Below are 24,362 nucleotides of genomic sequence, written 5' to 3'. Positions count from 1 at the left end.
TTTGGTCAAACACCAATCTAGATGTTGCTGCAAAGATATGTTTTAGTTATAATTAACATTTAAATCAGTAGACTTTTAATAAAGAGATTGCTCTCCATAATGTGGGTGGACTTTACTCAATCATGTAGGTGCCTTGAAAAGGAAGGAATTATGCATCCAGAGCATCTTCCAGCATCAACCCTTGTAGGAATTTTCAGCCTGCTGGTCTGCCCTGCCAATTTCAGACTTTCCAGCCCCCACAATGGTATAAGTCAATTTCTTAAAATAAATCCCTCTTCTTCTCTATTTAACAGAACCTGTTTAACTATTGGTTCTGTTTTTCTGGAGAGCCCTAACATATTCCAACAATTAGAGAATAACCACTTCCCAGCATAAAACTTCTATCTTAAGTGCTGACAAATATGAAAAGGGAAACACAGAGGAAAAAGTATTGATAATTCATTCATTTATCAAATACATTTGAGCACCTATTCTGTACCAGGCTCTCTTCTTGGCTCTGGGAATATAGAAATAAGGAAGACATATACCCCATCCTCATGTGGTATATATTATATTCTAGTGAGGGAAACAGACAACAACAAATGTATGAAATATATAAAGGTAGATAGTGATTAGTGTCATGAAGAAACACTTAGTAGAGAAAGATGAAAACAGATAATAAGGGACTCTGAGGAGGTAGTTTTTTTAGCACAGATCTACATTAATTCACATTTACCTGACCAACAATATCTTTAAGTACTCACCATAATTCACATGATTTTCCAGATGCTAGAATGAAATTATTAATAACATCTGACTTTAAGAAACTTACACAGAAGATGAAATTCTCTCTCACACAAAACACATCCAAAAAGAGGATATTTTAATAAAAAATATACCAGATAAGGTAGACTGAACTGGAAAATAGCCAGAGGATAAACAAAAGTTGGATTGGATAAATCCTTTAAACCAGATGAACAGTGACAAAAATATATAGTGTGTGTTGGGATTCAAACCTTAAAATAAGTTGTTTTTTGAACATACTAAATTACCTAATTTATTTTGCTTTTGGCAGTATTTCTTTGAAGCTCTAATTTCAGCTCTCATATAACAAATGCTATCTAGCTATTGATCCTTCCAACTTTCAAGTCTCAACATTTGTTCTTCTGTTGTTTCTTTATGACTGGTAGCTATTAGGGCTGTCATTACACAGTTCTACTCTGATACCCATATGAAGTGCAGTACATAAAAGAAGGCATTGTTTAAGGGGTTAGAGTTGATGGTGCTTGGCCCAAATTGTAATCTTCTCTACTTACCTCAACCTACTTATTAAGTCTAAATAATGAGTATTGCCTTGTGTTTTTTTTTTGTTTTTATTCGTAAGACTAGAATTCACTTTTCACATTAAATAAATAACAAGAAGTCAAGAGTAAAAAATAAAGATAGGTGCTAATAATGTAGCTATTCAGAATGATATAATAAGGATATAAATCTTAAATATGTTTCAGGTGGATTTTAAAATTTGAAAGTGAATGTGCTTTGTATATAATAGAATTCTTTGACAAATGTTTAAGGAGAACCTGGTTTTGGAGAGGTGAAAGAGAACTAATTTTTGTCAAGCTTTGTTTTATGAGTTCTTTCATTTAATCCTTACAATGTCTAGAAATGCTGGAATATGGATCTACTCAATCTTGCTAGCTATAAACCTGTATTCTTTATTTGTACCATATTGATTTCTCTAATTTGTGCAAGAAATATAACTGTTTTCCTGTGTCCACTGTAATTTCCCTCCAATTAAGACAGAGGACTTTTAGAAAGTACATATTTCATCATATGACCTTCTGTGCTCAGGATTTAAAATATTCCTCTAGCTTTCCATTGTCTCGAGGTTAAGGGGAAAATTCCTTTACAAGATCCCTGAGGCCTTGTATGCTATGGCCCCTCCAGCTTACTCTCCAGCCACATTGTATATTCATCCACACCTCCCACTGCAGCCACATGCTAGCCATTTTTTATGATTCCTCCCACTACCAGAACTTTGACAGATGCCTGAAATATCCTTCCCTTTGCTCTGAATCTAATCAACATCCTTCAGTTTCTAATTCAGGCACTACCTCACAAGAGCAGGTAGATGAGGAGTGTGGAGGGGGTGATTATGGGAGTTTGGGAAGGAAGGTCAGACACAATCTAGGGGAAAACACGAGGTTCATTGTTACCACTGCTTAATCAAAGTTGGAGATTCTAATCTCTATTTTTCAGTCTGTTTTGCAGGCACATTTTCCTCTGTGAACCCCTAAAGTTTTTGTGTTCTCTGGAATTCTGTCCTCAGCCTTCTTTTCTTTTCCCTCTAGAGACTATTCATTAGCAATCCCAATCTTCAACAATATTTTAAGTATCATTTGTCCACTGACATATCCCAGTCAATGTTCATTCAATAAAAAGTTACCAAAATCCTTGCAGGTTCCAAGTCCTATATTTGAAACTAGTGATATAAAAATTGTTTAATATAGGCTCTGCTCTAAAATAAATAAATAAATAAATACATGACTTAGTAAGGAAAGCAAACAGATTAACAAATTCTGGTACATATAGTCAGTACAATGATGATATTCATAGGGCTATGGTGGGGCACCTAACCCTACTCAGAGAGAGAAAGTGTCTCCTTTTCTTTCTAGATGCTGAGTTTTAAAACTATGAATTTCGTGGAAAAGGGTGTGTGTGTGTGTGTGTGTGTGTGTGTGTGTGTGTAAGCTTTCAGGGAGAGGGAGCACAAAAGAAAAAATCTTGGGGAGAGAACCAGGCACATCAGCATTGCTGGAAGTTCAAGGCAAAAAGAATCTTGAGTTGCAAGGGTATGGTGAAGTGGAAATACTGAGATAAATGTCTGAAATACTGTATTTTATATAATGTAAGGAACCATAGATCAGATCATAGAACATAACATTTCTTTCTGTACCACTAAGAGAGAACAAAATCTCTGTTCATCAAACTATAAAAAATACATTGAGTTTTGCTTGTTATAATGTGTCCAGATTTTAATGTTAAAATGTAAAATCTGCATCTATAATTGATGAAATATAGAATTTACAGGTTTCAAATATGGAGAGAAAAAGAGAATGAAAGTAATCAAGAATTAGGCTTCTATCTTATGGGGTATAATAGGAATTTATCTTATTAAGCAAAAAATTATATACAATATGAGCTCATTTATTTTTTAAAATGCTGTTTACTTTTGAACTTGTTGAGTTTGATACTCCTGTGGGATATTTGCAACTGGGAATATATAGTCTGAAGTGCAAATGAGAGTCTAGGTTAAAGGGTTTGGAAATCATTTCCATATAGGTCAGCCCACTTGAAATCATGGTTGTGGATAACATTTTCTATTTTTTTAAATATATTTTATTGATTTTTTTATAGAGAGGAAGAGAGAGGGATAGAGAGAAACATCAATGAGAGAAAATCATCGATCAGCTGCCTCTTGCACACCCCCTACTGGGGATGTGCCCCCAACCAAGGTACATGCCCTTGAACGAAATCGAATCCAGGACCTTTCAGTCTGCAGTTCGACGCTCTATCCACTGAGCCAAACCAGTCCAGGCTAGATAACATTTTATAGGGTAAGATATAATGCTTAGTAGAAATTATATAAGAGCCAAACTGAGTGAGAGACAAGAGAAAAAGCAAGTGAGCATACTGTCATGAAAGATAAGGAAATAAAAAACTCTTAAGAAATAAAATGATCATGAATATTCACTGAAAATTTTCTGATAGAATAAAGACCAAAGTGTTCATTGGGTTTGATCACCAGTGACCTCAGCAAGAATAGATTCTGTAGAGTGATTGGGACAGAAGCTAGATTGCAGGGGGTTGAAAGATGAATGTAGGATGAGGTAATAGACATCTGAGATGAAACCAATTGCTCAGTAATGTGCATGAGAAGGAAAGAGAAAATAGAGTTTGTGAGGAGATGTATGATGAAACAAAATTGTTTTAGTACAAAAAGATTGGAAAATATTTTATACTTAAGAAAAGGAATGACCAGGAGAAAGAGGTTAAGGGAGTAGTAAATGACAAGCAGATGTTCAGAGAATTGAATGGTAGTTGAGATAAATTATTCCCAATAGTTCTAATTTTCTCTGTAAAATAGGGCCCAAAGTATTTTACTGAATGATAATGGTATTGGGGAAAGTTCTTGATTATCACAAATTAAAAGCCTTAACAGACAATTGTTCCTATGTTTTAATATGTAGGTTAAATTAGCCCATCTCCAGCCGAAACCGGTTTGGCTCAGTTGATAGAGCATCGGCCTGTGGACTGAAGGGTCCCAGGTTCGATTCTGGTCAAGGGCATGTACCTTGGTTGCGGGCACATCCCCAGTAGGGGGTGTGCAAGAGGCAACTGATCGATGTTTCTCTCTCATAGATGTTTCCAGCTTTCTATCCCTCTCTCTTCCTCTCTGTAAAAAAACTCAATAAAATATAAAAAATAAAAATAAATTTAAAAAAATTAGCCCATCTCTAAATAACAAAAACATAATGGTATATTTCATAGAACTAGAACAAATACTCCAAAAATGTTTATGGAACCACAAATGACCCTGAATAGCCAAATCAATCTTGAGAAAGGACAACAAAGATGGAGGAATCAGCTACCCAATATCAAACTATACTACAAGGGCATGGTAATTAAAATAGCATGGTATGAGCATAAAAACACATATAAATCAATGGAACAGAATAAAGAACCCAGAAATAAACTCATGCCTTTATAGTCAATTAATATTTGACAAAGGAGACAAGAACATACACTGAGATAAAGATAGTTTGTTCCATAAATGTTGTTGGGAAAAATAGGACAGCTATGTGCAAAAAATAAAATTAGATCACCTTCTTACACTGTACACAAGAATAAATTCAAATGGATTAAAGACTTAAAAAACAAACAATCTAATTAAAAAATGGGCAAAGGACTTGAATAGACACTTCTCCAAAGAGAACATAAAGATGGTCAAGACATATATTTTAAAAAAAGCTCAACATCACTCATCATCAGAGAAATGTAAAGTAAAACCGTATCATCTCAAAACTGTCAGAATGGCTATCCTCAATAAATCAACAAACAAAAAGTAGTGGCAAGGATGTGGAGAAAAGGGAATTCTTTTTAACTTATTAATTAAGGTATTACATATGTGTTCTTATCCCCCAATTGTCCCCCACCCCCCACTCATGCCCTCACCCCTGTGGTTTCTGCATCCATTGATTAGGCTTATATGCATGCATACAAGTCCTTTGGTTGATCTTTCCCCTTTACCCCCACATTCCCCTACCTTCCCTCTGAAGTTTGATGGACTGATCAATGCTTCTTTGGATCTGTTTTTGTTCATTAGTTTATGTTGTTTATTATAGTCCACAAAATGAGTGAGATCATGTGATATTTATCTTTCTCTGATTGGCTTATTGTTCACTGTTGGTGGAAATGCAGATTGGTATTGTCACTGTGGAAAGCAATTAGTAGTTACCTCGAAAATTAAAAATAGAACTGCCTTGGAGAAACCAAGATGGTGGCATAGGGTAGACACCTGAATGCATCCTACCACAAGAAATTTGAATTTGGAACTAGAAAACAGGGGAAACATCGCCCTGAAGTGCCGGTCAGCTGGCTGAGAGGGGGCTCTACCATCTGGGAAGGAGAGAGAAGGCACGCTGAACCTCAGAAACTGTGAAGGTGTGTTGAACTGTGCTTGCAAAAAGGGGGCCACAGAGTTCACTGCTGGCTTGCTTGCAGAGCGTGGAGGGGGCGGCAGAGTTCACTGCCAGCTTACTCCCTGCACACAAGGAGAGGGCAGACAACTAATGCTCAGCTAGCTTTCTTGTTCAGGAGGAAAACAGAACCACCCTATTGCTCTGATAGACGCCCCTGCACACAAAAAGGTGGCCACCCGACTTCACTGCTGGCTTGCTTGTGGAGTGCTGAGAGGGCGGCTAGCTTTCTTGTTCGGGAGGAAAACAGAAGCACCCTATTGCTCTGATAGATGGCCCCAGACAGGGAGAGGCCAGACTGTCAGGCAGTGGGCAGAGATCTCTCGGAGGTATGTGAAGCCAGCGGCCATTACTGTGGGACTCAGAAACCAGACCCTCATAGGGAGGGGCTGACCGAAGTTTGTCTGCACCACCTGAGACTCTGCCACATCCAAGCAGAGCACAGAAGCCCTTCCAGTGGCTAGCTTTCTTGTTCGCCTCTAATAGGTCTCTCCTAGGGAGGGAAAGACAGGAATCCAAAGCTTGTCTGTGCCTATACCAAAGAGGTGCACGCGCCTGCAACCAATCTTGCAGGATTCACCCAGAGACTCCACTCCATCCAAGTGGAATACAGAAACCCTCCTAGCTGAGACATTTCTGATACGCATAGCCAATTGGCTTGCAATTCAATGCTTCCCAGTGATACCAACAACAAGCAAGGCTTAACAACAAGACTGCACACACAGCCCACAAAGGGCTACACCAAGACTGTCCACCTCAGGTAACTGGGAGGCTGACTCACTGAACCATATAGGATACCTTAGCACACAAAGCCACCCTACCAACTCAGGGAAGCTGTGAAAATGCCGAGACCAGGAAACAGATCACAAACAAAAGAAATGGAGGAAAAGAAGTGACTGGATATAGAGTTAAAAACCATGGTTATAAGGTTTTTCAAGAATTTTCTAGAAAATGCTGATAAAATAAATGAGACCTATGAGGATATGAAAAGGGATCAACTAGAAATAAAAAATACATTGTTTGAAATAAAAATTATACAGAGTCCTAAAAACAGAATGGAAGATGGCAAGAATCAAGTCAAAGATTTGGAACACAAAGAGCCAGAAGACACTCCTCCGCAGAAGCAAGAAGACAAGAAAATCCAGAAAGTTGAAGATGGTGTAAGAAACCTGTTTCTATCAATTTTAATATTTAACCATATACAATTAAGTTAGAATCTAATTTTACATTGATATCTCGACAAGTTTGCAAAAAATATAAACAGTAATTTAAATTTGTGTTGCTTCTTTATGCAAAACTATAAAACAGGATTCACTAAAGGCATTGGGAATTCATGATTGCTGTGTTCAAGTAAAAGTTTTGGAATTTAAGAAGCACTTAGTTGCTGCATTAAGCCATTTAGGGAAGAGCCTGAACAAAAACTGTGCACCTATGGATGATGACAATGAGGGGTGGGGAAAGGGCAGAGGCTGAGGTGGGAACCTGGTGGAGGGGAGCAATGGGGGGGGGGGGGAGGAAAAGAGGAATATTTGTAATAATCTGAACAATAAAGATTTATTTTTAAAAAATGGAACTGCCTTAATGACCCAGTGATTCCACTATTGGGAATATATCTGAAGAAACCCGAAGCACTGATTGGAAAGGATATGTATCCCTATGTTCACTGCAGAGCTATTTTAATAGCCAAGATTTGGAAGCAGCCTAAGTGCCCATCAGTAGATGATTGTGGTATATTTGCACAAAAGAATACTACTTGGACATAAAAAAAAAATAAGAAAATCTTACCTTTTGCTACAGCATGGATGAAACTGGAGAATATTATGCTAAGTGAAATAAGCCAGTCAGAGAAACATAAGTACCATATGACTTAATTTGTATGTGGAATCTAATGAACAAAATAAGCTAATAAAATAGAAGCAGACTCATAGATACAGAGAACAGACTGACAGCTGTCAGAGGGAAGGAGGGTTGGTGGGCTGGGTGACACAGGTTAAAGGAAAAAATAAATAAAATAAACTCATAGATATGGACAATAGTATGGGGGTTATCAGAGTACGGTGGGAGAGGGAGAAGAGGATATTGAGTGGATAAATGGCGATAGCAAGCCGAAACCAGTTTGGCTCAATGGATAGAGCATCAGCTTGGGGACTGAAAGGTCCCGGGTTCGATTCCGGTCAAGGGCATGTACCTTGGTTGCGGTGTGCAAGAGGCAGCTGATCAATGACTCTCTCTCATCGATGTTTCTAACTCTCTATCTCTCTCCCTCCTCTCTGTACAAAATCAATAAAAAATATTTTTTTAAATAAATAAATAAATAAATAAATAAATAAATGGTGATAGCAGGAGACTTGATTTGAGGTGTGAACACACAATACAATATACAGATGATGTATTATAGATGTACATCTGAGCCTTGGCCAGTGTGGTTCAGTTGGTTGCATTGTCATCCTGTACAGTGTACACCAAAAGGTAGTGGGCTTGATTCCTGGTCAGGGCACATATCCAAGTTGTGGGTTTGACCCCTACTCTTGGCTCTTGCATGTGGGAAACAACTAACAGATGCTTCTCTCTCTCACATTGATATTTCTCTCTCTTTCTAAAATCAATATTTTTAAAAGAATTGTACATCTAAACTTATACAATTTATTAATGTCACTCAATAACCCAATTTAAAAAATACTAAACCTTAAAATTCTCTGAAATAAATAAAAATATATTTGAAAAGCATCAGAAATTGAAAAAGAGGAATAAAAATCAAGGAGAGCATTTAAAGGGGGGAAATGAGGAAACTTGTGTTTTTGTTAATTTAAGAATAATTTTTTTCAAGTCTTTATTACTGAAAGCATTACATGTATCCTTCATTCCCCCCTTGACCTCTTCCACCCCAGAACCCTGCCCTTTTTCACTTAGGCCTTAGAGTCTTTCATCATTGGCTCTTTAGGATTTCAGTAGTGCATTTCCTAGTGTTTGCTCATTGGCATTTAAAAATCTGTGAACTGTTCATGGATGAATGTATTAGGCTGGGTTTTCTTTCTTTCCATTTGGTAGTAGGTTTTCTATCTTGAACCACAAATAACTTTGTGTCCTCTGGAAATACAAATCTTTTTCCTAGGAGTTAAATGAACATTTAAGAGATTGTAAGCTTAGAAAAAATAATAAAGAGAGCATCTTATCTTTTACTTGATTGATGCCTACAAATGGCCATTTTGCACATATATGGCTTTACCAGTACAAATTAATACAGAATCTCAGTTAAAGTAAATTGCATTGGCATTAGCTGTAACACCAAACTTACTTTTCATGACTGTTTCAGTCAACTTTAATATTTAACCATATACAATTAAGTTAGAACCTAATTTTACATTGATATCTTGACAAGTTAGCAAAAAATATAAACAGTAACTTAAATTTGTGTTGCTTCATGCAAAACTATAAAAACAGGATTCACTAAAGGCATTGGGAATTCATGATTGCTGTGTTCAAGTAAAAGTTTTGGAATTTAAGAAGCACTTAGTTGCTGCATTAAGCCATTTAGGATGTTTCAACGTCTCAGTTGACTGTAATTCCAATCTGCTCAAGTGCCCTGTTAATGACCTTCCATCTCCAAGTAAGCAGAGGAATTCAATGTTTATACTTTAAAAAAAAAAAATCTCTACCACGAACAGATTGAAGGACAGGTTCTTTTCATTCTTTCTCTACCATGGCAGGAGAGAGTAAATTGTTACCACTACATCAATTGAGAGAGACTAACCTTCAGTGGCTCTTAATGAAAGCCCTCATTGACAAAACAAAATCAACAGATCCAGGTATAAGAAAGCCACTTAAGTGTTTTCCATTTCTTATTGTCTAACACCGAGTAATTATATTCGTAAAGTCTAAACAAGCAGTGAAATTTACCCACACTAACACTTTGACTTTGGTGACATGTAGTAAACAGATAGGTCTCTAGGCTTCCTGTGGAAGTAACACTCCAATATATAAATATATTCACTTTTCTATGCAGAGTAAAAAAGCCCTAACACCTGGGGATGCTGTTACACAGAAATCCCATGGTCAACCCTCATGCCTCAAATAGTTAAAAGCCCTAAATGCACCAGTAATTTTTGAATTGTGATTTATTTGAATCAGAAACTAAGAAAGCAGCAAAACTTGTTTTACCTTTTTAAAAGGTGGAGAAAAGGGCTATGGCTGACTGTTGAAATCTCATGTAAAAGCTATTGTGTTTCAAAGACAAGTTGAGGTATTGCACTTAATATATAAGCCTTTAATCTAAGCATCTGATGTCATCTTTAAAGAGGCATTTTGTGTCTGCTAATATTTTTATTTTCAGATGACTTTTTCCAGCAGGGTACAATAAGCTCCTTCTCACCTTCAGGAAAAAAATTCTATCTGATTTTGTACAACATGATTTTGTATTCAAAGAGGCAAATACTCTTGAGGCAAAATATCAGTAATGACATAATGCCCCGTATTTTTTTCAAGAAGATATCAAAGAAAATATTAAAATAATATATACTTTCAGTTACCACATTTATTTATAAATTTAAACAACGATATAGTCTAATTTCTTTATAGTATAAAAAACGACTACTCCTTTGAGTACAACTCAGATTTATCATGTTAATAGCCAATATCTCCATGCATTTTCAAATAGATAGATAGATAGATAGATAGATAGATAGATAGATAGATACATGATAGATGATAGATAAATGATAGATGAATGGATGGATGGATGGATAGATAGATAGATAGATAGATGATAGATAGATAGATAGATAGATAGATAGATAGATAGATAGATAATCAATCCTAGCTGGAAGGATAGTTTAGAGTGATAAATTATCCAAACTCTTCAGGTCAGAAGAGGTGAACTAACTCAGTTCTTTAGCTGTCTGAAGAGTGTTTTTTTCTCTACAGCACACATTAAAGTAAATCTATACTAATAAAAACACAGGAGTCTCTCACACACAAAGTCGCCATAAGATGGCCCCCACAAGATAGCTATGTGCACAGCCGAGGTGCAGCCCAGCGACTGCTCCATGTGGAGAGACCTGGGAGTCCTAAGGCTCAGAGAGGCATGGAGGTGACCAGTCCCGGTGTTTTTGCTGCCTAACATGGAGGAGGCGGGTCCCGGCAAAGGAGGCAGGTTGTGGCAGGGAAGAGCAGTTGTGGGCAGGCCAGCAGGGAAGGGCAGTTGGGGTGATTGGGCCAGCAGGGTAGGGCAGTTGTGGGCAATCGGACTGGCAGGGGAGGGCAATTGGGGGCAATCAGGCCAGCAGGGGAGCAATTAGGAGGTGATCAGGCTGGCAGGCAGGTTAGTGGTTAGGAGCCAGTGGGCCCGGATTATGAGAGGGATGTTCCACTGCCGGTTTAGAGTCCCAGTTGGACATCCCCAGAGGAGTCCCAAGTTGGAGAGGGTTCAGGCTGGACTGAGGGACACCCTTTTCCCATGCATGAATTTCATGCACTGGGCCACTAGTCTTAAAATGAAAAGCAAGACAATGAAAATAATTGTCACAAAGAAATTTTGCAACAAATAAATGTGACTCATATGAGCACAATATAAGTTTTTAAATGTAAAATGCTACCAAGTCTTCAGATGTAGTAGAAGAGAAGCTGAAGGAGAAAGGGGGCAAGTATCAGATAATGTAACATGAGCATCAGATTTAGACCTTACTAAAAGATGCCTTGTATATAACGTTTCTGAGGCTTAGACTTTATTTCTCAGTCATAGGGAACAAATGGTAGCTTTTCAATCTGAAGAGTTATTCTTGGCTTTGATCCAACTATCTCTCATTCTATCATAAATGTCAGAAGAAAGTGTCTCTATGGTTTAAAGAGTTTAATTAATATTTTAGAAGAGTTTAATTAATATCTTAGAAGAAGTGGAATTATGATGGTCAGTGGAATGATTTCTATAGAATTGGATGAAAAAAGGAAGCAGAAGAATGATATCTTAGTAGTAGAGGTGGGTTGTGTAAAATTAGATAAAAGTGAACAAGTATGCATTTCAGCAATAAGAACCAGAGGTGGGGTGAGTTTTTCAGTCCCACTCTAAAACATAATGGTTAAAAACATCAACTTTGGAGTCATCTAGACTCGAGTTTAAATTTCAGCAGTAATACATGCTCTGGCTAAATAATCTTGAGCAAATGTCACATCAGACTGCTCAGGTGACAGAAACACACTTTGGCTGACTTATGCAAAAGAAAGAGAGGGGAGGGAAGGGGGAGGGAGGTAGTGAGGAAGAGAGGAGGAAAAGGAAGAGAAGGGAAGGGAAGGGAAGGATTTATCCACAGATGTGGGGTAACTCAGGGATTGAAATTGAATCTTGCTACAATGATGGGAACCTGAAATCTCTGGTAAGTTTGTGGCAGAAACTAATACACATTCTCTCCATATGTGGTAGTTATCAGTCTCTTTATTCTTATTTTCACATTTCGTATTCAAAGAAGAGCATCTGAAAAGTCTTGCTTCATTCTTTGGATGAAGAGCCCAAGTCACTTTGAGTGACAGACATTCTAGGCTATGAAATTGGGGCGCTACTACCACAAAATGAGGAAATTAGTACTGGGTGACAAAACTAGTAAATTCCCACAACTACAAGTAACTTATCCTCACTAAGTCTCCATTTCCACATCAGTTTAATAGGGAAAGTAATAGTAATACTCCCAAGATTTGGGATAATCAAATGAGACAAATGATATAAAGTGCTTAACAATTTCTTGCAGAAATAATGTAACCTAAGCTATTAGCAGGTTTTATTAGGATGAATATTGCAGATGATTGCAAGAGAATCAAAGGAGGATTGAGAACAGATTATAGAAAAGAAATGTAATGTTAAGCTAAGGGTTTTGAACTTTACCTTGTAAGTAATGGGCAGGTTTGTTTTGATTTGTTTGTTTACCTTTTATCAAAATAATACAGGCGCTCAATACAAGAAAATCATTGGTGTACAACTTGATAAATTATCACATACTGTATGTACCTCAACTCTCTAAACAGCAGGCCTGGGGAGGGGATGGGAGCAAAGTGGAGGGGATTAATTGGGGGGCGGGGAGGGTGAGCAAAGTAATACTTGCAACAAAAAAGATAATTTTTTTTTAAATTTAAAATCTCTTCTGGGTCAGAATTAGTCTGAAAATTTATTTGCAAAAACAATATTTAATAAAGATGGATTTATCAGTGGGGTATAGAATAGAAACAAATTGACATAACTTGATATTTGGGTAAAGTTATATAAAACTCAGACAGAGGAATATAAAATGCTTTTGAGTATTATAACCAAGAATGAGCATGCCATTGACATATTGCAATTTTAAAAATACTGAATTTTGAAGGGAAATTAATGTGTTATTTTTTAAAATATTATTTTCTTACTATAAAACCAAATTCATATATTAATTATTGGAAAAAATGAGAAATTTAATAAAAAGTACAAAAATTATAAATAACTACTCTTTAATTTATGCTTCATACTTTCCCAGATTTTTTCCTTCTCTCTCTCTCTACATGCATATAAACTTATATATGTAAACAAATGTTTACACATTTATGCCTTGAATCATTGCCTACATGCTTTAGTTAACATAGTATATACTTAACATGAACTTACCTTGACCTTAAATATATCAATAATATCAATAATACATCACAATTATTCTGTAAATACACTTATTTTCTTCATAATATTTTATTGAGTGGATATACTATTATTTTTAAACAATCTCCTCTGTTTCACAATTACATTATTTCTAATTATCACATATAAACAATGTTGTGCTCTATATATTTTTGTGGATAGATAGATATAATATTAACCAGATATTTCCCCTAAACTATATCCTGAGAAATGAAATTAACAGGTCATATTTACTGTGCCATTTTAAAGCTTTTGACACATATTGCCAAATGTCATTTCAGAAAAGTTTTGTCAAGTTACTCTTCTGTCAACAGTATAAGAGTGACCATTTCCTTACACTCTTGCCAATAGTCAGTATTATAATTTTGAATGTAATCTTTGACAGCTTGATAGTTATAAAAGATATGCCTTTTTTGGTTTTAATTTACATTGTTTTGATAACCAGTTATTTTTAATATTTTATGCTTGTTAGTACTTTTTCATTTTGTGTATTTCCTGTTTGTGTCTTGACAATTATTATTGGAGTATACATTAATTTTGGGTTTAGACGTATAGACTTGGAAGTAAAAATAAGATTAGCATGTGGAGATAGTCTATTGGATTTGTGTGAGAGGTCAGAAAAAAAAAAGTGAATTTAACACAGAGCAGGAATAGTGAAAGCTATTTGAGTGAATATTTTACTAAGTTCATAAAAAAAACAAAGAGCAGAGGATTGAAAACTTAATTTATAAAACATGTACATCCTTGAGTACAAATGAGTCAGAAGGACTCAAAGAGGTAGATGGAGAATGAGGACAGCACTGTGTATGGAAACATGGGAAAATGTTTCTCAAGAAGAATGTTATCAAAAAAATGGCAAATATTACCAAAAAAATGACAAAATGAGGAAGTCTATTGATTTGGTAGTGAAGCTCATAGATGATGTCAGAGGGCGGTGGCTACTAGTTGAGCCTATGGTTGAATGTTTTTTACACTTAAAGTTTCTTTCTCACTGGCTTTGGCATTGTCCTCTGTGGCCCTGGTCATTTGCCACAATTATATGATGGTGAGTTTGATAGAAAGATGCCAACAGGCTTTTGCAGAATAAGAGATAAAATCTCACTCTCAGCCAGGGAGAGGATCTCCTGGTATTCAGAGACCCTTAGCATGAGTACACATTAGGCCTCTGAGAAGCTCCCTGTGCCTTTCTCAGGAGGGTGTGTTACCATACTAACTCTTCCAACTGACTAGCTGTAGCCCCTGCCTACCAATCAGTTAGAGGAAACTAGTAATAATTTTGCTTTCCCTATTTATTTAGCATAATTCTAGGAAAGTCCCATTTCAGTCATACAGGAATAGGTCCAGAACCTGCAGGTTCTCAGTTTAGTTTTGTTTTTTGTTTGTTTGTGTTTGATATTTATTAAATGGTCTTAAAAAGCAATGTCATTACTATATTTATATATTTTCCTTGTCTTTTTTCTTTTTTTATATTTCTCTCTTTAAAATTTAGTATCTATACTAAGAGTTACTATATATATCATATGGACACAAGCAGAAAAATCCATGATTCTGAAAAATTCCAGAAGCAACTTAGGACATGTTTGCATATAGCAGTGATACCCTGTTTCCCCGAAAAAAAGACAGTCTTATATTAATTTTTTCTCCCAAAGTTGCACTAGGTCTTATTTTCAGGGGATGTCTTATCTTTCCATGCACTAGGTCTTATTTTCGGGGAAACACGGGTAGTTGCTTCTTTCCTATTCCTTATTCCCTCTTTTTAACCTATTTATGAAATTCAGAATTTGCATTATATAGCAGAAAAAGTACATGCCCAATCTGCATTCAAATTCAGCATGCTGTTTGATAGCTCTGAGACCTTGAGAAGTTACTTGAACTCTCTTGGCCTCAATTTCCTTACCTATAAAGTGAACATAAAAAAATTATCTTAGAGTTACTAGGGGGAAATATCTAAAAGTTGCTTAGCACAAGGATTATAATCATCAACTATCAATTTCCTACCTTATGTGAATCTAATTTGATTCTATCTGAAAATTCAAGTAACAGAGGTCTAAATATTGAATTATGTCTAAACAGAATCATAATGCATTAGCAAGTTTTAGATAGTCTGATTGCTTAAAATTGAATAAAATAATAATCTAGACCACATGTGTCAAACACAAGGCCCGCGGGCCAAATCCGTCCCGCCAGGCCTTGCAATGTGGCTCACACCGCGCTGTCATCACTGCACTCCTCTGCGTTTCCATCACAATGACAGTTTATGACTGTTCAGTAAACCATTCGGCCCGCGATTTAGGCTGGATTTTAGATTTTGGCCCCTTCTCTGATTGAGTTCGACACCCCTAAATTCTAGACCCTTAATTTATAATATACATCTCTCTTAAATTCTTAACAGTTTTAAAGTATCTCCTAATATTTTTCATTCTCATACTCTATAACATTGATCTATATGAGATTCTTGAAGAGTTTTTTGCTCTTCTAACAGAAGCTTCAAATGGATTTGAGATTTAAGAAGTTAACTAACATTAGTCAACTCTAGTGCTGGGCATGGTAGCAAGAATTACACCTTCATCTCATGAAATGCTCCTCATGCAATCGAAAGAAAACAATAACCTTTCAAACCACAATGCTATGCCAGGTAAAAATAATAATGATGGTGAATATGGATAAGTTCATTCATTTAACATTTACTTAGACAATATACCAAATTGATCATGAAACACTATAGTCGAAATCAAATGAGTGATCTAAAGATAGCAGTCTTGTGGTCCAAAACCTGGATGGTGTCCTAGAAATATGAGGTTGAACAGGAGCAGTTTCAGAGCAAGCTGGTTTCTTTGTATATAGATGCAACTAACATCTGTTCTCTTGGTCTATTTTTGCTCTTTCTTGCCCTTTATGGGGCAGATAGGGTAACTGGATGGTCTGCTTGGATGCATAGTGAGTGTGGACTCAGATTTGCTGTTCAAAATGTATAAATGTAATCTATATATATAGATTAAGGTGAGTGTGCATTTATATATATAAATGTGTGTGTGTATATGTGTATGTGTATATTGTCCCCTCAGGAGTTTGACCAGGAGACAGGGAGTTCAATCACTTGCTAAGATGTGGTCTCACCACCAGGAGAGGCACAAAATGAAGGAAGGCCCCAGTGGGCAGCTGCTGGAAGGACCTGATCAGCCCTGATCAGCCCTGATCTCAGGGAAGACCTAGGGATCCTACCCATGCACAAATTTCATCCTGGCCTCTAGTTTTTAAAGAAATGTAGAAAAGTAACCCTGAAGTTTGGTGCATAGAGAAACACATGTGTGAGTCTCCTTAAACACTTAAAATAGATTGCAGTTTCACCCAAGAAAAATCAACAGAAGAGATGTAATGACAATAAGACTCAGTATTATGAACTGTGTTCTCTCTCTCTCTCTCTCTCTCTCTCTCTCTCTCTCTCTCTCTCTCTCTCTCTCTCTCCCTCCTTTATAAATACCTTTATTTATATTTGACTGTTTAAAATTTCTTTATTAAGGTATTACATATGTGTCCTTATTCTGCCATTCACCCCCCACCCCACTCATGCACTCACCTCCCTGTTGTCTGTGCCCACTGGTTAGGCTTATATGCATGCATGCAAATCCTTTAGTCGATCTCTCCCCCTTACCCACACCCTTCCTACCTTCCCTCTGAGGTTTGACGGTCTGATTGATGCTTCTTTGTCTCTGGATCTGTTTTTGTTCATCAGTTTATGTTTTTCATCTATTCCATTTGAGAGAATTTTACACAGAATACCCTTTATTGTGCTCATATGGGTATCATTTATTTGTTGCAAAACTTCCCTGTGCTTAGTCTTCTAGTCTACTTTGTCTAGAATAAACAATCATACCTCCAGAATTAACCGTCTCAGTGGTAGATAGTACATACTATATCTCAACTACCTTTTCTTTCTTTTGGATCTTGAGTTCACTTTCTTTTTCTTTCTTTTCCTTTTATAGAGAATTGTGATCTGAAAAAAAAATATTTCAAAGCCCATCTGTGATAGCTTTCCTTAATTTCAGTGTAAGTAAAGTAGGAATCATGATAGTCTTCAGTATATGATTACTGTTCTCAATAGAAACCTAATCCGTGGCTGTTAGTATTTCTACCTCATTTATTTAACATTGATGAATAAATTGCTTTAGTATCAAAGAAGCTGAATATTTTGTATTTCTGTTCATCTATAAGAATTGAAGTCAATTCCTGTTTTGACATATCACCATAATGTCTTTTATTACTAGAATTTATATTTTTGTCTCTTATGTAATTGCTATCTAGCCATAGAGTTAAAGGTTTCTTTATTTTTTAAAAAAGAAGAATTATTGAGATATAATTTATTGGCTACACTATTGAATGTATACAATTCAACATATCTTAGTATATTCACATATATATGTAACCATTATCCCAATTTTAAACATGTTCATTAACTTAAAAAATAACCCTACACACTTTAACTATTACCCCCACACATATGTGCATCCCCTCCTTATTCATTTCTTCCCCCTAGCCTTAAGCAACCACTAATTTACTTTCTGTTTCTATGGATCTCCTTATTCTGGGATTTCATATGAAGGAAATCATACAATATGTTTTGTGACTGGCATCTCTCATTTTGAGAAATGTTTTCAAGGTTTATCCAAGTTGGAACATGTGTAAGTATTAGGTCTAGTAATAATTAATGTCGTTTTCTAATATTTTTTTTTAAATCGAATTTATTTAAACAATACAACAAAATTTAATCAATAATATAGTTGCCGTTGTTTTCTACTACTTGTGCCCAATGCTCAGGAAGCATTTTAATCCCTCTGTTGTAAAATTCTTGTGATTTTGCTGCAAAAAATTCAGTCAATGCATTTTTGAGGTATTCTTCATTATTAAATTTTTTTCCAATATCAGGAGAATATGCAGGTTGAGGGAGAACTTCCCATTCCAACTGGCGCAGTTTTTCAGCAGTGATTCTTGCAGTATGCGGTCATGTGTTATCCTGGTGAAGAATTACGCCCTTCCGATTAATCAGCGCGGGTTCTTTTTCTCTTAAAGCTTGGGCTAACCTTTCCAATTGGGCACTATACACTGCACTTGTAATGGTTTGGTTAGATGGTAAAAGTTCATAATGAAGAATTCCTTTAAAATTCCACCAAACACACAACATCACTTTTTTCGCATGCAAGTCAGGTTTTGGCGTGGGCTGCGGAGCCTCATTTTTGTCCAACCATTGAGGCTGCCTTTTCAAATTAACATACTGCACCCATTCTTCATCTCCGGTAACAATTTGCTCTAAAAACGGCAAACTGTTTTGACGAGAGAGGAGCGAACTGCAAATCGTGACTCTTTGATTACGGTTGTTGTCAGTCAACTCATGAGGAACCCATTTTCCAAACTTTTGGACTTTGCCAAGTGCACGCAATTGATTGGAAATTGTTTTTTGTGAACAATTTAAAGTTGTCGCAAGCTCTTGTTGGGTAATTTGAGGATTTTGCACCAAAAGAGCTTGAAGAGCTTCTTGATCAAAATTGAACACACGGCCTCGACCACTCTTGTCATCTAACGAAAAATTTCCCTCGCGAAATTTCTCAAACCAACGCTGGCATTTTCTGGCGCTAACTGCATCTTGACCAAGAGCACTACAGATGTTTTTTGCAGCCTCACTTGCTTTTCTTCCTAATTGGAACTCGTAAAGCATGCAGTGCCGAATATGCTCTTCATCCGCCATCTTCTTAGCCCTAATTTTGCAACAAAAAACAAACCAAACACAAACTTTTTCAAGCAAAACTTGTTAATTGCACTTCACACGTTCTGTAGATACCACGTGTTTGAAGGTTATGTCAATACAAGTCAACGCCACACAAGATTTTAAACGAATGTTTAAAAACGACACTAATTATTACTAGACCCGATACTTCATTTATTTCTATAGCTAAAAATATTTCCTTGACTGAATATATCACCATTTGTTTACTGTATATTCATCTTTTTTATGGATATTTGGGTTGTTTCCATGTTTGGGCTATTATGAATATTGATATTATAAATATTCATATATACATTTTAGTATGAATATATGTTTCTCTTCGATAGATATTTAGGCATGGAATGCTGGATCATATGGTAACGCTATTTAATTGTTTGAGGCACTCACATATTGTTATGCAAAGCAACTGCACCATTTTATATTCCTACCAGCAGAATATGAAGGTTTTGATTCTCCATATAGTTACCAGCACTAATTACCTGACCAGGGTCTTGGTGGGTGTAAATTGGCTTCTCATTGTAGTTTTGATTTACATTCCCTTTCTTGCTAATGATGTTAAATATCTTTCAAGTGCTTATTGGTCATTTTTGTATCTTCCTTAGAAAAGTGTCTATTGAGATCTTTTGTCCATTTTTTTAACTGGGTTTGAGGTCTTTTATTTATTATTGAATTGTAAGGGTTATTTATGTGGTCTAGATACACATCCCTTATCAAATATGTTTTGAAACTATTTCTCCATTCTGTGGGATGTCTTTTCACTTTCTTTTTATTTTATTTATTTGTTTTTTATTTAAATATGGTAAGTGTACAATTTTATATATTTGTTTCAAGTGTACATTATAGTGATTCAACATTTTATACTTTACAATATGTTTGCCTACTAATTCTAGTAGTCATCTGGCCACCACGCAAACTTATCACAATTTTATTCATTATATTCTTCTCCCCATGTTCACCTACCTTCCCCCCTTCCCCAAACACACACCAACACTCTTTCCCTTGTGGTAACCATGACTTTGGCCTCTGTTTCTATGATTCTATTTTTGTTTTTATTTTGTTTAATTCCAGATATAAGTGAAACCATGCAGTATTTTTCTTTCTCTGCCCAATTTATTTAACTTAGCATAATACCCTCTAGTCATCCATGTTGTAATAAATGGCAAGATTTCATTCTTTTTTTTTTCTGTGAAATGATCAAGTTCTTTATCTATTCATCTACTGTGCATAGGATACTTCCATATCTTGGCTACTGTAAATAACACTGAAATAAACATAAAGGTGCATATATATTTTTTTAAAATATATTTTATTGATTTTGTACAGAGAAGAAGGGAGAGAGATAGAGAGCTAGAAACATCGATGAGAGAGAGTCGTCGAACAGATGCCTCTTGCACACCCCCTACTGGGGATATGCCCTCAACCAAGGTACGTGCTCTTGACCAGAATCAAACCCGGGTCCCTTCAGTACCCAAGCCAACACTCTATCCATTGAGCCAAACCGGTCTAGGCAAGGTGCATATATCTTTTTGTTGATGGTATCCTTTGAAGCACAAAAGCTTTTTTTTTAAATGAAGTTTAATTTATCTTTTTTTCCTCTTTTGTCTTTTGTTTCTCATGTTTTTGGAGTCATATCTAGGACTTTTTTTTTTTTTTTTTTTTTTTTTTTGCCAAATTTATGGTATTCAAGATTTACTCCTTTGTTTACTTCTACAAGTTTTAACATTTTAGCTATTGCAGTTATGTTTTTATTTCATTTGGAGTTAATTTTTTCATATGGGGTGAAAGTAAGGATCCAATTTAATTCTTTTACATATGGATATATTATTGCCCCAGCATTATGTGTTGAAAAAACTATTCTTTCTCTCATTGAGCAGTGTTGATATCTTTGGCAAACATTTATTAACTATAAGTGTATGGGTTTGTTTCTAAACTTTCAATTCTATTCCATTGATATATATATATATCTTTGTTCCAGCACTATACTGTGTTGATTATAATTGCTTTGTAGTAAGTTTTGAAATTAGGTTGTGTACATCCATATACTTTGCTCTTTTTTCTCCTGGTTTGAGTTGGCTAGTATTAATCCTACATAATAAAAAGGTAATATTTAAATTGACCATCACTCCAACACATAAGATGGCTGCCCCCATGTGGACACAAGATGGCCACTACAAGATGGCCAGCAGGGGTGGGCAGTTGTGGGCAATCAAGCCTACAGGGGAAGGCCGTTGGGAGGGACCAGGCCTGTGGGCAGTCGAACATCCCTCAAGGGGTCCCAGATTGGAAAGGGTGTAGGCTGGGCTGAGGGACACATACCCACCTTCCCCTCTCCCCATGCATGAATTTTGTGTACCAGGCCTCTAGTCTCTTGTAATTCCATATGAATTTTAGAATCAGTTTGTTAGTTTCTACAAAAAAGTCACTTTGGATTTTGATAGGGATTATACTGAATCTGTAGATAAATTTGAAAAAAATAGCAGCATCTTAACAATATTGTCTTCTGATCCATGATCTATACTTTAGCATTTTTGTCAACTACATTACAGTACTTTAGTAGATTGTTTTTTCTATTTGTTATTGCAAATATGCATGCCATGCCATCTTATATTTCATTTCAGTGATATACCTTTTTCACTGCTGACAATATAATGAAATCGATTTATAAATTTCCTTAGTTTGGAGTATAAAGAAAACAACTTTGGGGCAGAGTATTACTTATAAAAATCTACCACGACCCCTTTTACCCAGAAAATTCTGTGTGCTAAAGGTAATTTTTGTGTTGTATCATTAGCTAATCATATGCATAAACAACTAACGCTAACAAGTGTCTACCTGATGCCTGAGATTGTTTCTTCATTTAAGTATTTTCTTGCACATATATGTGAGGATTACAGATATGTAAGTTACCACAGAAATTAGGTGGATGTTTTATTTGAAAACTATTGCTCATTGATATTTTGTAATATTTATTATTATGAAAACACTTTACATGTTTGTACTTTCCTAAACTCTACTATACTCTTTATCCCCCATATAAATTTTTCATGTGTTCACTTTTGTAGTGTGCTAGATTTAATAATTTGATGCCATACACCAATATCTGCAGAAATAAAGCTTGAAATTATGGCTTTCAAGTTTCCATTGTTCATCCTTAAATTTAATATGCAGTTGGTTTTCTCACTTGAATTATAACTCTGAAAGCATTGTAGCAAGCCCACTTTTTCCATCAACCTGACATATAAGTGTGAAATTACTAGTATTTGTACTACTTTTGAGCCTTCCATAGATGTTCTGAAACATACCAAAGAGATCAGAAGAGAAAATCATGATGGTTTCACACATTGTCCAAGATTGTATTGCAGCTAATGGCACTGGCAAAGTTGGTGGTCTGATAAGTAAGTAAGAATCAATCCACAGCTCATGTGTTTGCATACAGTAGTTCTCAATAAGAAGTCCTAAGTGGTCACTTGAACTTTTGTGGCAGAGAGCCAAAATCTTCTCTAAAATATGCACGAGTAATTTTTGTTGGGTTCAGCAAGCATAAACCTGGACCCTTCTCCCTTTTCCTTCTCTGAGGAAATGCTACAAATAATAATTTTTCAACACCCTACAATACATTTCTAAAATAGAAAGGATAGATGTAAATAAGGATAGGGGCCAATTCTTGTGTCACATAAAATGAATGTGAAAAAGAAACCAAAAGAAATGACTGATCTACTCCTTTTGTACAATCTTATGTTTAAATAATTACATCTCAGTTGCTTAAAATGTTTTCTTCGACTCTGACTTGAAAAGCAGCTCCAAATTCTTTCATTTAATTTTAGCCTTAAACAACTGTGTTGCTGTTGATAAAACATCAACTTAAACTATGGGTTTCCTACTACATTATCTAAGTAAATACAAGTTACAAAACCCACTTACATACAGGGAGTGGATAAACTAGGCAAGTTTTCATCTAATCTATGGTGCTTTGCTTCTTTTAAAAATCGGTGACAAAGATCAATTTAACTTCTTAGGTTATTTCTTTCAGCTTTTCTGACTGCCCTGGAGTAACTACCTCAGTGTGATAAACAATTTAATGTAGCCCTTTCAGACCCTGGCCCTGCACTTTTCGTTGTGTATGTTGATCTTAGAAAGTAGTTCAGATTTTAAATCCAAATGAGAAGTCAAAGTAGAGAAATGTAAGAATTATTATTGATAAAGTAAAAGTAACTGAATGATTGAAATATAACTAATTGCACAATATATTGAATGGTTCCATAAAAATATGGATCTCTAGTCCACAGCATTCAATTCACTTAATTTCTTCATCTGGGAAATGGGAATGATGATAACCCCTAAATCATTGTGTCATGGTAAGTATAGGGGAGATAGCCCACAAAGTATGATATTTATATTTATAATATTAAAGCATTTACTTTGGACTTCTTATCAGAAAGATTATCATTTTAGAATACATTTGGTAGTAAGCACTTATAGCACTAAACACACTGGTAAATTCTACTACAAAAAAAAATCCTTTAACACAAAAGCAGTTTTAAAATTTGTAAAAGAAGCAACTGCTACATTCAAAAGTGGATATTTTATGTAATCAGAACTAGTGCAAAGATAACCTCATCTGAAATTTTTCAAAAAGACATGCAGAGACCAATAAATGGGAATGTTATCTTCTAGCCAAATATAGGCATCTGATTTATTACACCGTGCCATACCTTTGCTGCATAAAATTTTCCTATTTTCATTCTAAGTTTCATCTTCTCTGATACCTCCCCACTTCTTACTTCCATGTTCAGTTTTTAAAAATTATTTAGACAATTACCCTTTACTGAGCTCTACTGTGTACCAGATACCATTGAGGAACTCACCGATCTTCCTAGGAAACCAGAAACACTCAGACAAAAAGGCATAATGTGACAAGTGTAAAACGCATATATACACTGAGTGGCCAGATTTTATGCATTCAGAGATCATAATAATCTCAGTATATATATTAATATTTAGAGAGAGACAGAGAATGGTAGGTTTTTTTGTTTTGTTTTTGTGTTGTTTTTGTGTGTGTGTGTATATTGTTGTTGGTTTTGTTTTTTGTTTGTTTGTTTTTTTGTGTTTTTTGTTTTGTTTTGTTTGTTTTTGTGTGTATGTGTGTGTGTGAAATAAAAGGCTATCAAGACTGAGAAAGAAAGACCCAGGAAGTGACTTA

This window comes from Pipistrellus kuhlii, unplaced genomic scaffold (genome assembly GCF_014108245.1).
Source record: "Pipistrellus kuhlii isolate mPipKuh1 unplaced genomic scaffold, mPipKuh1.p scaffold_m20_p_1, whole genome shotgun sequence".
NCBI classification, from domain to species: domain Eukaryota; kingdom Metazoa; phylum Chordata; class Mammalia; order Chiroptera; family Vespertilionidae; genus Pipistrellus; species Pipistrellus kuhlii.
The sequence above is the reverse complement of the archived record's forward strand: the minus strand, read 5'-3'. Positions refer to the sequence as shown.